Source organism: Lactuca serriola, chromosome 8, assembly GCF_051521515.1.
Source record: "Lactuca serriola cultivar US96UC23 chromosome 8, Lser_US96UC23_V15, whole genome shotgun sequence".
In the NCBI taxonomy this organism is placed as follows: domain Eukaryota; kingdom Viridiplantae; phylum Streptophyta; class Magnoliopsida; order Asterales; family Asteraceae; genus Lactuca; species Lactuca serriola.
In genome coordinates this window covers 6,376,435-6,385,546 of record NC_136415.1, presented here as the reverse complement: position 1 = coordinate 6,385,546, position 9,112 = coordinate 6,376,435, and positions in this window count along the sequence as shown.

Sequence of the window (9,112 nt, the reverse complement as noted above, 5' to 3'; positions counted from 1 at the left end):
AGGCCGATTGAAAGGGTTGGTATCTCCGAATATACTTACTGGTGAAGCTTACAAGTTGAACCCACTTAAATATAATTAAAACAACACAAGACACAACCACTCCAATCCACCATCACTCCTATTCCTTCTCTTTCTCTTGTTCCTACTGTCATAAACTGCCTGCTTTCCTCCAGCAGTCTGCCGGGGTCTTCCTCTTGTGGGTAGATATGTAACCACGTACGTCACTGCTGCAATTACTTCTGTCTTCCATTCTATGAGAACATCATCAGCCTTTGCCATTGAGTACTATGGCCCAGAAAACATGTATGCCTCTCCATCGCCGTCGCCACATGATGTATACGACAGAAGATACTTCTTCATATTACCTCCGTTCAATCCCAGTCACCGATTTTGCAATCCTTTCGGTTGTCGCCTTCCTTCTCCTCCTCTCTCTCCTCTCCCTATTCCGCATCTTTCACCTCCGTCTCAAATCCCGTTCTTCCCTCCACCTCCGGAGTTTTAACAACCTATGGACCATCCGCCTGCTTCTCGTCGTTTTGGTCGCCTGTTGGGCCGTTATGCAGATCTTCCACCTCCCCTTCATCCGAGAACCCTTAACGTTCTCACAACAAGCCTACCTATGCAAATTCCACATCGTGCTTTCTCTTGGTTTTCTCCAACCTGGTTTTCTCGTCACCCTGCTTTATCTAATCAACCTCTTCATCAATTAACGAATATTGTTGCAGGCCCCGTTCTTTACACAGCAAAACAGAGCAAAGATGGAGAGTAATTTTGAGGCAATTTTCTGATTGTCTTCTCTGTAAAAACTGGAACGATACATGCTATTTAAGCTACTAATAAGCTAGAAATGTGGAAACATGAAACCACTTGATTACTACTTCCTAAAGAAACGGGAAAATGGCCAACATGGCCTTTTGACAGCTTCCTACGAAAAACTGAAACAAACACAAATGAAATAAACATAAATGGTCCCCAAACTTTCTGGATTACACCAACAAATTCCCCCTAATCTAGAATGATAGATGCTCTTCATTCCAAGCATGTTCCTCATCTCCTTGAACTTGTTCTTTGCTAGTGGCTTGGTGAGAATATCAGCTTGCTGTTCCATACTTGCAACAAACTTAGCAATGACATCTCCACGTTCAATGCAGTTTCTAATGAAGTGAAAGCGTGTGTCTATATGTTTGCTACGTCCATGGAAGACCGGATGTTTGACCAATTCGAGTGTGGACTTGTTATCAATGAGTATCGTTAATGGACCCAACTTTTCACCTGTTATTTCTTGAACAAGTCTCCGGACCCATATGCCTTGGCATGTTGCCAAGTTTGCAGCCATGAATTCTGCCTCGCATGAAGAAAGTGCAACACACTGTTGCTTTTGAGAGCTCCATGTCACCAGATTTTTGTTCAAGTAAAATACCATGCCACTTGTGCTTCGCCTATCATTCACATCCCTTGCATGATTGCTATCAGAGTATGCAATTATGTGCTTCTTTTCTTTGCTTCGTGTGTACACCAAACCAAGGTTAAGGGTTCCCTTTATGTACCTTAGGATTCTTTTCACTGCCTGATTGTGTTGTTCGGTGGGCCTTTCTAGGAAGCGACTTACAACTCCAACAACATAGGAGATGTCAGGTCGTGTGTGGCACAAATATCTCAGCCCTCCCACTATGCTTCTATATTCAGTGGCATCCACAGGTTTTCCACTCTCATCTTTGGTGAGCTCCGGGTTATTATCCATTGGGGTCTCTGTTGGGTTGCAATCTAGCATGCCTGCCTTTTCCAATAGTTTTCTTGCATAACCCTCCTGTTTTAAGCTTATTCCACGCAACTCTTATGATACTTCAATTCCCAGGTAATATGACAGCAACCCCAGGTCACTCATCTCAAACTCTTGATTCATCTCCTTCTTAAAGAGTTCAACTTCTTCCTTGCTTCCTCCTGTGACGATAAGGTCATCAACGTAGACCCCTACAATCAATGAGTTATTACCTGTTTTCCTTGTGTACACTGCATATTCATGAGCACATCTAACGAACCCAAGCAGCTTTAGGTGTTTATCGAGACGTGCGTTCCATGCCCGGGGGGCTTGACAGAGTCCATACAAGGCTTTTGATAGCTTATACACCATCTCCTGTTTGTTTTTCTGCACGAATCCTTCAGGTTGGGATACAAACACCTCCTCTTCTAACTTGCCATGTAGGAAGGCTGATTTCACATCCAGGTGGTGAACGAGCCACCCATTGATACCTACGAGAGCCAAGATTATTCTCACCGTCTCCAAACGAGCCACAGGTGCAAATACCTCGTCAAAATCAACGCCTTGCTTTTGAACGTAACCCTTAGCTACTAACCTGGCCTTATGCTTCAGAATATTACCAAGAGGGTCTCGTTTTACTTTAAAGACCCATTTGAGACCAATGGGTCTTCGATCATGTGGCAGTTTAACTAACTCCCATGTGTTGTTTCTTTCTATTGCAGACAATTCTTCTTCCATTGCTTTCACCCACTTGCTTTCTTTACTGGCTTGAGCGTATGATTCTGGTTCCTCATGGTCAGTTGCAAGTAACAGCTCATCCTCCTGTCTGTAAATGTCTGACAGCCTCCTGTATCTTTTTGGGGCTCCGCCTCCTGTTGATTCCGATGAGGTAGTGTTTGAACCCGTTGAGCTGTTTGGTGTGGTAGGGTTTTCTTCCGTCAATGGTAATGGGCTATTATGGGGACTCTCTTGGGCTAGGTCCACTGAGTCAGAGTATTCTTCATCATGGGCTTGTTGAATTGGGCTCTGTTGTGAGATGTCTTCGTAGGTTACATTTCTTAAGTGGCTGCTACCTTCCCCATTATAAGATCCATCGTATTGTTCTTGGCTTATAAAATCATCACCATACCCTTCAATCACAAACGGCACACCAAGATTATCTTTAAACTTGACTGAGTTTCTCCATGACCATTCTCTATCTTCCTCGAAGCAAACATCACGACTTACACAAATTGTTCCGTTGTCGGGGTCACGTAAACGATAGGCTTTGCTTCCAAGCTCCGTTCCCAAGTACACCAATGGTTTGCTTCTGTTTTCGAGTTTCCTTAAATGCCCTCTTACAACTTTTGTGTGGGCTATGCAGCCAAATACCTTCAGGTGCTCCAGATTTGGTTTCCTTCCAGACCATGCCTCATACGGTGTTTTTTCTTTCAGTGCTTTGGTTGTCACACGGTTTAATACATAGACAACATGCCTCACAGCTTCCCCCCATAAGGTTTCAGGAACTCTCATGTGTTTTAGCATTGTTCTTGCCATTTCAACCACCGTCCTGTTTCTTCTCTCTACCACCTCGTTCTGCTGTGGGGAGAACGGTGCTGTAAGGTGTCTCTTTAGACCAGTTGCCTCGCAGTAAGCGGTAAAGTCTTTAGACGTGAACTCACCACCACGATCAGTTCTGAATGTTTTCATTCTTTCACCTGTTTCATTCTCTACTAGGGCTCGAAATTTCTTGAAGATCTCAAAGGTTTCGTCCTTTGTCTTCATCAGGTATATCCACATCACACGACTAAAGTCGTCAACAAGAAGTAGAAAATACCTATTCCCTGAAGGCGTTGCGGGTGTGATGGGGCGACAAAGATCTCCGTGAACCAACTCGAGTTTCTTGCTTGCTTTGTACGAGGCTTGATGTGGGTATGGTGTCCTTGTTTGCTTTCCAGCCAAGCACCACTCACAAGGTCGAGAAGGATTGATGATTCGTGGCAAACCATGTACAACTTCATTCTCTGACATTAGTTTAAGGGTAGTGAAATTTACGTGCCCAAGTCTTGCATGCCATAGCCAATCTTGTTGTCTTCCTTCTCCCAACAAGCATTCACCCTTCACCTCTTCCAATGCAATTTTGTACAGCCTATTTTCTGACCTTTTCACCTTCATGAGTAATCTTCCGGTTTGATCGTGAATCCATAAGAACGACCCAAGCATCATGATTCTATCACCGGTTTCTGCCAGTTGACCCAAGCTTATGATATTGTTACATAGGCTTGGGATGTAGTATACCTCACTTAGTAATCTTTGTTCTCCATTATTGCATTGGAAAAGAATCGAACCCTTTCCTTCTATTCTCACTTTTGAGCCATCTCCAAAACGAATATACCCTTTTATTGTCTTGTTTATCTCACGGAACTTTTCTTCCTCTCCGGTCATGTGGTTACTGGCCCCATTATCCAAATACCATATCTTGGATTTTGTAGCTTCATAGCCATTTGTTTTCAGTTTTGGAGTCACCCGCTTTTCGTTCAAATACACCTCTTCATGTACTTCACTCTTACTGTATGCAGCTAATAATAGGGCAGGTTCTTGATCATCAAATCCCTGCATCAAATTGGCTTCTTGAAACCTTTCCTTTCGTGGGTTCTTGCACTCTGCTGCATAATGGCCTTGTTCCTGACAGTTGTAACACACCACTGTGCTTTTGTCTCGACTTGTTGTGTTCCGTCCTCCATCACGACTCGAATGTGAAGCTCCACCACGGTGACCCCCACGGTTTGAGTTACCTCTCCCCCGGCCTCTCCCACGACCACGCGAGCCGGGATTGTGTTGCCTGGAGTCCCGCTGTGATGATTTTTGGCCTTCATCCTTCTTCTTCTTCGTTTTTTCAAGCCATTCCTGATGGGTCAGGAGTAGCTTTCCTTCGTTAAAGTCGCTTTGACCTCACACCCGTTCCTCATGTGCTTTTAGTCTCCCTATGACCTCTTCAACTGTCATAGTTTCTAGATCTGCAAATTGTTCTATGGTGGACGCGATTTGCACAAACTTGTTAGGTACTGCGCGAAGCAATTTCTTGACAACGTATGCCTCTCCCATTGTCTCTCCTAAGGCACGAACATTGCTAACTATGTTCGTGACTTTGGCAGCAAACTCGTCTACTGTTTCTGACTCCTTCATGCTCATCATTTCAAGTTCAGTCTTCAACGTCTGAACCCTAGCCGTCTTCACCCGATCAGCCCCTAGATACATCGTTTTCAGAGTTTCCCATGCCTCCTTTGCTGTCTGCTTTTCTGCCAACGATAGGAGTATATTTTCTGGAATACCCTGGTAGATAGCCGCCATTGCCATCTTATCTTTCCGGACTTCAACGACTGTATTGGCTGTTCTTGGTTCTACTGCCTCCCAAACACCTTGAGCCTGCATGAAAACTTTCATTTTGATTGCCCAAGCAGCATAATTACTTCTCGAGAGCATGGGGTAGTGTAAGGTGATAGAACCATCTTTGTCATTGTTGTTTCCTGTCATCTCTGTCACTCGTGGTTGATACTTGGGCATATACCAGATTTTGCTCTGATACCAAGTATTGTTGCAGGCCCTGTTCTTTACACAGCAAAACAGAGCAAAGATGGAGAGTAATTTTGAGGCAATTTTCTGATTGTCTTCTCTGTAAAAACTGGAACGATACATGCTATTTAAGCTACTAATAAGCTAGAAATGTGGAAACATGAAACCACTTGATTACTACTTCCTAAAGAAACGGGAAAATGGCCAACATGGCCTTTTGACAGCTTCCTACGAAAAACTGAAACAAACACAAATGAAATAAACATAAATGGTCCCCAAACTTTCTGGATTACACCAACAACGAAACCCGTCTGAAAAATGGTATGTACTCGTTTTGGTTAAGTTAATAACCCTACCAACGTTGATTCTACAAATAATCTTGTTGTTCTTTACGCCATTGAAGGAGCAACTGCCATGGGTGTTATCTGTTGATAGTTTCGGGAACAAAAGGATGATTTGCACATACCCATTGCTAAGCAGTGTTGTTTTTTGTGCGTTTGCTATCGTATACTCAATGGGGTTGTTGCTAGCTTGTTGGCGGGTGGTGTTATTGGTGATCAATAAAGCCATCAGGTTACGAATTAACATGCTTGGGATGACAATGATGATGGCACTCTTGGTTCAGATTTTGTTCCTTGGGGCGGAGTCGTTATGGATGCCGGAAAACATAGGTGTTAGCGTGGTGTCTTTGGGGATATTTTTAAGTGTGGCGGTTTGTGGTGTGGTTGGGGAGATTGTGTTGGTGATTAAGCCCATAATGGAAGCTCTGGAAACAGGAAAAACTACTTGAATCCTGGTGTGTAGGGATGGTGCAATTTGCAAAGAGACCAATACCAAATGTTGGTTAGTTTGAACTGGTGTCGGATAACCGGGATCCACTATATATATATATATATATATATATATATATATATATATATATATATATATATATATATATAGGTTTAGGTTCATGTGAGACTGCCTAATTTTGTGAGACGGTGAGACGCATTTTTTTATTTTCTTTATTTTTTTATTTTTTTTTAATTTTTTTTAGTTAATTCAAGTTCCGAAAATAATATTTAAAAAAAGAATTTTTGGATTTTTCCATTTATTTTGCATTTTAAAATTATTTTTTAGAATATTTCACGTATTTTCAAAAAAAATGGAATTTTTTTTTAATTAATTCAAGTTCCGAAAATAATATTTAAAAAAAGAAATTTTTAGATTTTTCCATTTATTTCGCATTTTAAAATTATTTTTTAGAATATGACAGTGTAATATTCTATTACAATATTTCACGTATTTTAAAAAAAAACGGAATTTTTTTTTTAGTTAATTCAAGTTCCGAAAATAATATTTAAAAAAAGAATTTTTGAATTTTTCCATTTATTTTGCATTTTAAAATTATTTTTAGATTTGGTCTCACGTTCTCACAAAATTAGAATGATCTCAAATAAACCTGAACCTATATATATATATATATATATATATATATATATATATATATATATATATATATATATATATATATATATATATATATATATATATATATAAGGTTCAAATGAGAACAAAAAAATTAAACCCTAAACCCTTTATAAACATCTAAAGTTAGAAGTTCTTACGGTTCTTAATCTTTTTTGGTCTCATTTGAACCACTCCCTATATATATATATATATATATATATATATATATATATATATATATATATATATATATATTTTTTTTTTTTTTTTTTTCCGGCTTTTGGCTCTGGCTGCTTTTTCTTGGTGATGCTGGCCAGCTGCTAGGAAAAGTTAAAAAGAGGGAAATTTGTTCTTTTTGGTGCATAAAAGAGAAATATACCAGAGAGTCCATTTTTGTTTTGAAAAAAAGGTTATTTTTGTAAATTTTCTTTAAGACTTAATTTATTTTTTCTTCAAAAATTCCAACTTTTAATAATTATAATTTGAGACCAGATCACATCACCGACATATAAATATAAATAGAGTTTTTATTTTTTTGTCTCATAAAATAAAATTTATTTTACTAGATTCGTGTTATATATTTTAAATCTAGAATTTTTGTAGCTTTAATCTCGAATTTTATTATTTATAGAAAAATTATTTTATGGCAACTAAAAATCAATGGCGTAGCCAAAGTTTTGTTTTAAAATAAGTCAAATAATTTTCAAAATCTGAACGAATGGCAAATTTTTTCATAAGATAACAAATATAACTATATATGCATTATATATGCATTGTAAACTAAATTTTCTATTTAATTTTAACACAATGTTGTCTTAATAGAAATATATATTGTACATACAGTATATATATATACAGTATATATGTAACTCAAATTTGTATAGGTAGGCCAATACCCATTCTTACACCTATATGGCTACGACTTTGTTAAAAATACAATTACAAACAAAAATCAATTTACTTGTAACATTTAATAGATAAAACTTGATCTTAAGTCCCAAAATATAAATTGTTACATTTTACCATCTTTTTCTCAAAGTCAATGCCACAATTTTTGCTTCCAATTGAACAAATTTTAATTTACACACATAACGGATAAAAATCAAATTGACTAATTATTAAATTCAAAGAATAAAAATATATTCCTAACAAAATACTTATAAATTTATCACTTGTCATTCTTTTACACTTTATTTGTGCCGTGATGTTCACTTTTTATTCATCATAATTTTGCTTTCTCGCTCATTACCTTTACCTTTTTTAGACGAAAAATGTCATACCAAATTGTAGCAATCCAAATTTAAAAACGTTGCTATTATCCCAATAAATCAGTTAATTAATAGTATTTAGTAAATTACTGAAATCGTCTCTATGGTTTGGTCAAAATTGCATGTTTGGTCCGTAATTTTTTTTGCACTCGGATCGTCCCCGTGGCTTGATTTTGTTGCGTTTATCGTCCCCCACGTACATAAAGTTAAGGACCAAACGTGTAATTTTGACCAAACCATAGGGACGATTTCAGTAATTTACTCTTAATATTTAAATCTCACCCAAAATAAATTGTCGCCCCTTTTTCCTCTATATGTCCATTTCTACTTGTCGAAACCCTAATAATATCAACGGAATCTACACATCATTATGTGGTCTATAAAGCATTATGATTCGGCTCCGTTTGTATGATTGTGAATTTAGGGTTTGTGGCATTGATGAGCAAAGAAGGTTCAGTAAATCAACTTTTGTATTTTCTTTTCTTTCTGTTTGCTAATTTTGATTAAACTTTTTTGAACTGCAGTCTATGATGCACGAAAACTCCTCTTAGGTGAATGGTTCACGTTCCTGTTTCGGAAACTACATGGAAACGGATATGCCCCAAAAAAACGATGGAAACATTTCCTTTAAGTATTTGGTAGCAAGGAAACATATCGGCAAAGTTTCCTTGAAGTTTCCTTTTAGGGTTTACATGGGTTTTTTTGAGTTTAAATCCACAAAAAGCTAATAGGCTACTGTTTTTAAGGCTATACAATACGTCAATACGTATTCGGGATTCCCTAACCGATTGTTGTCTACTGTCTTATCTAGACGACTACTGGTATCGATTAGAGACGATCACACTTCACAAGGATCATCACCATTCTCCTAATTCCTAAACCCATAATCGATTATGGTTTCTCAAGAAACACAGGGACCATCAACTACATCAATAGACAAACCTACATTGCGGGACTATGTGACTAAACTGGAATTTTTTTTTTTTTGAGTAGGAGGATGTTGGAAATTTAAATGTAACATTTGCGGTGAAACCCGACAAGAATCATATTCTAGAGTTAGAGCAAATTTTTTTTGGCATAAAAG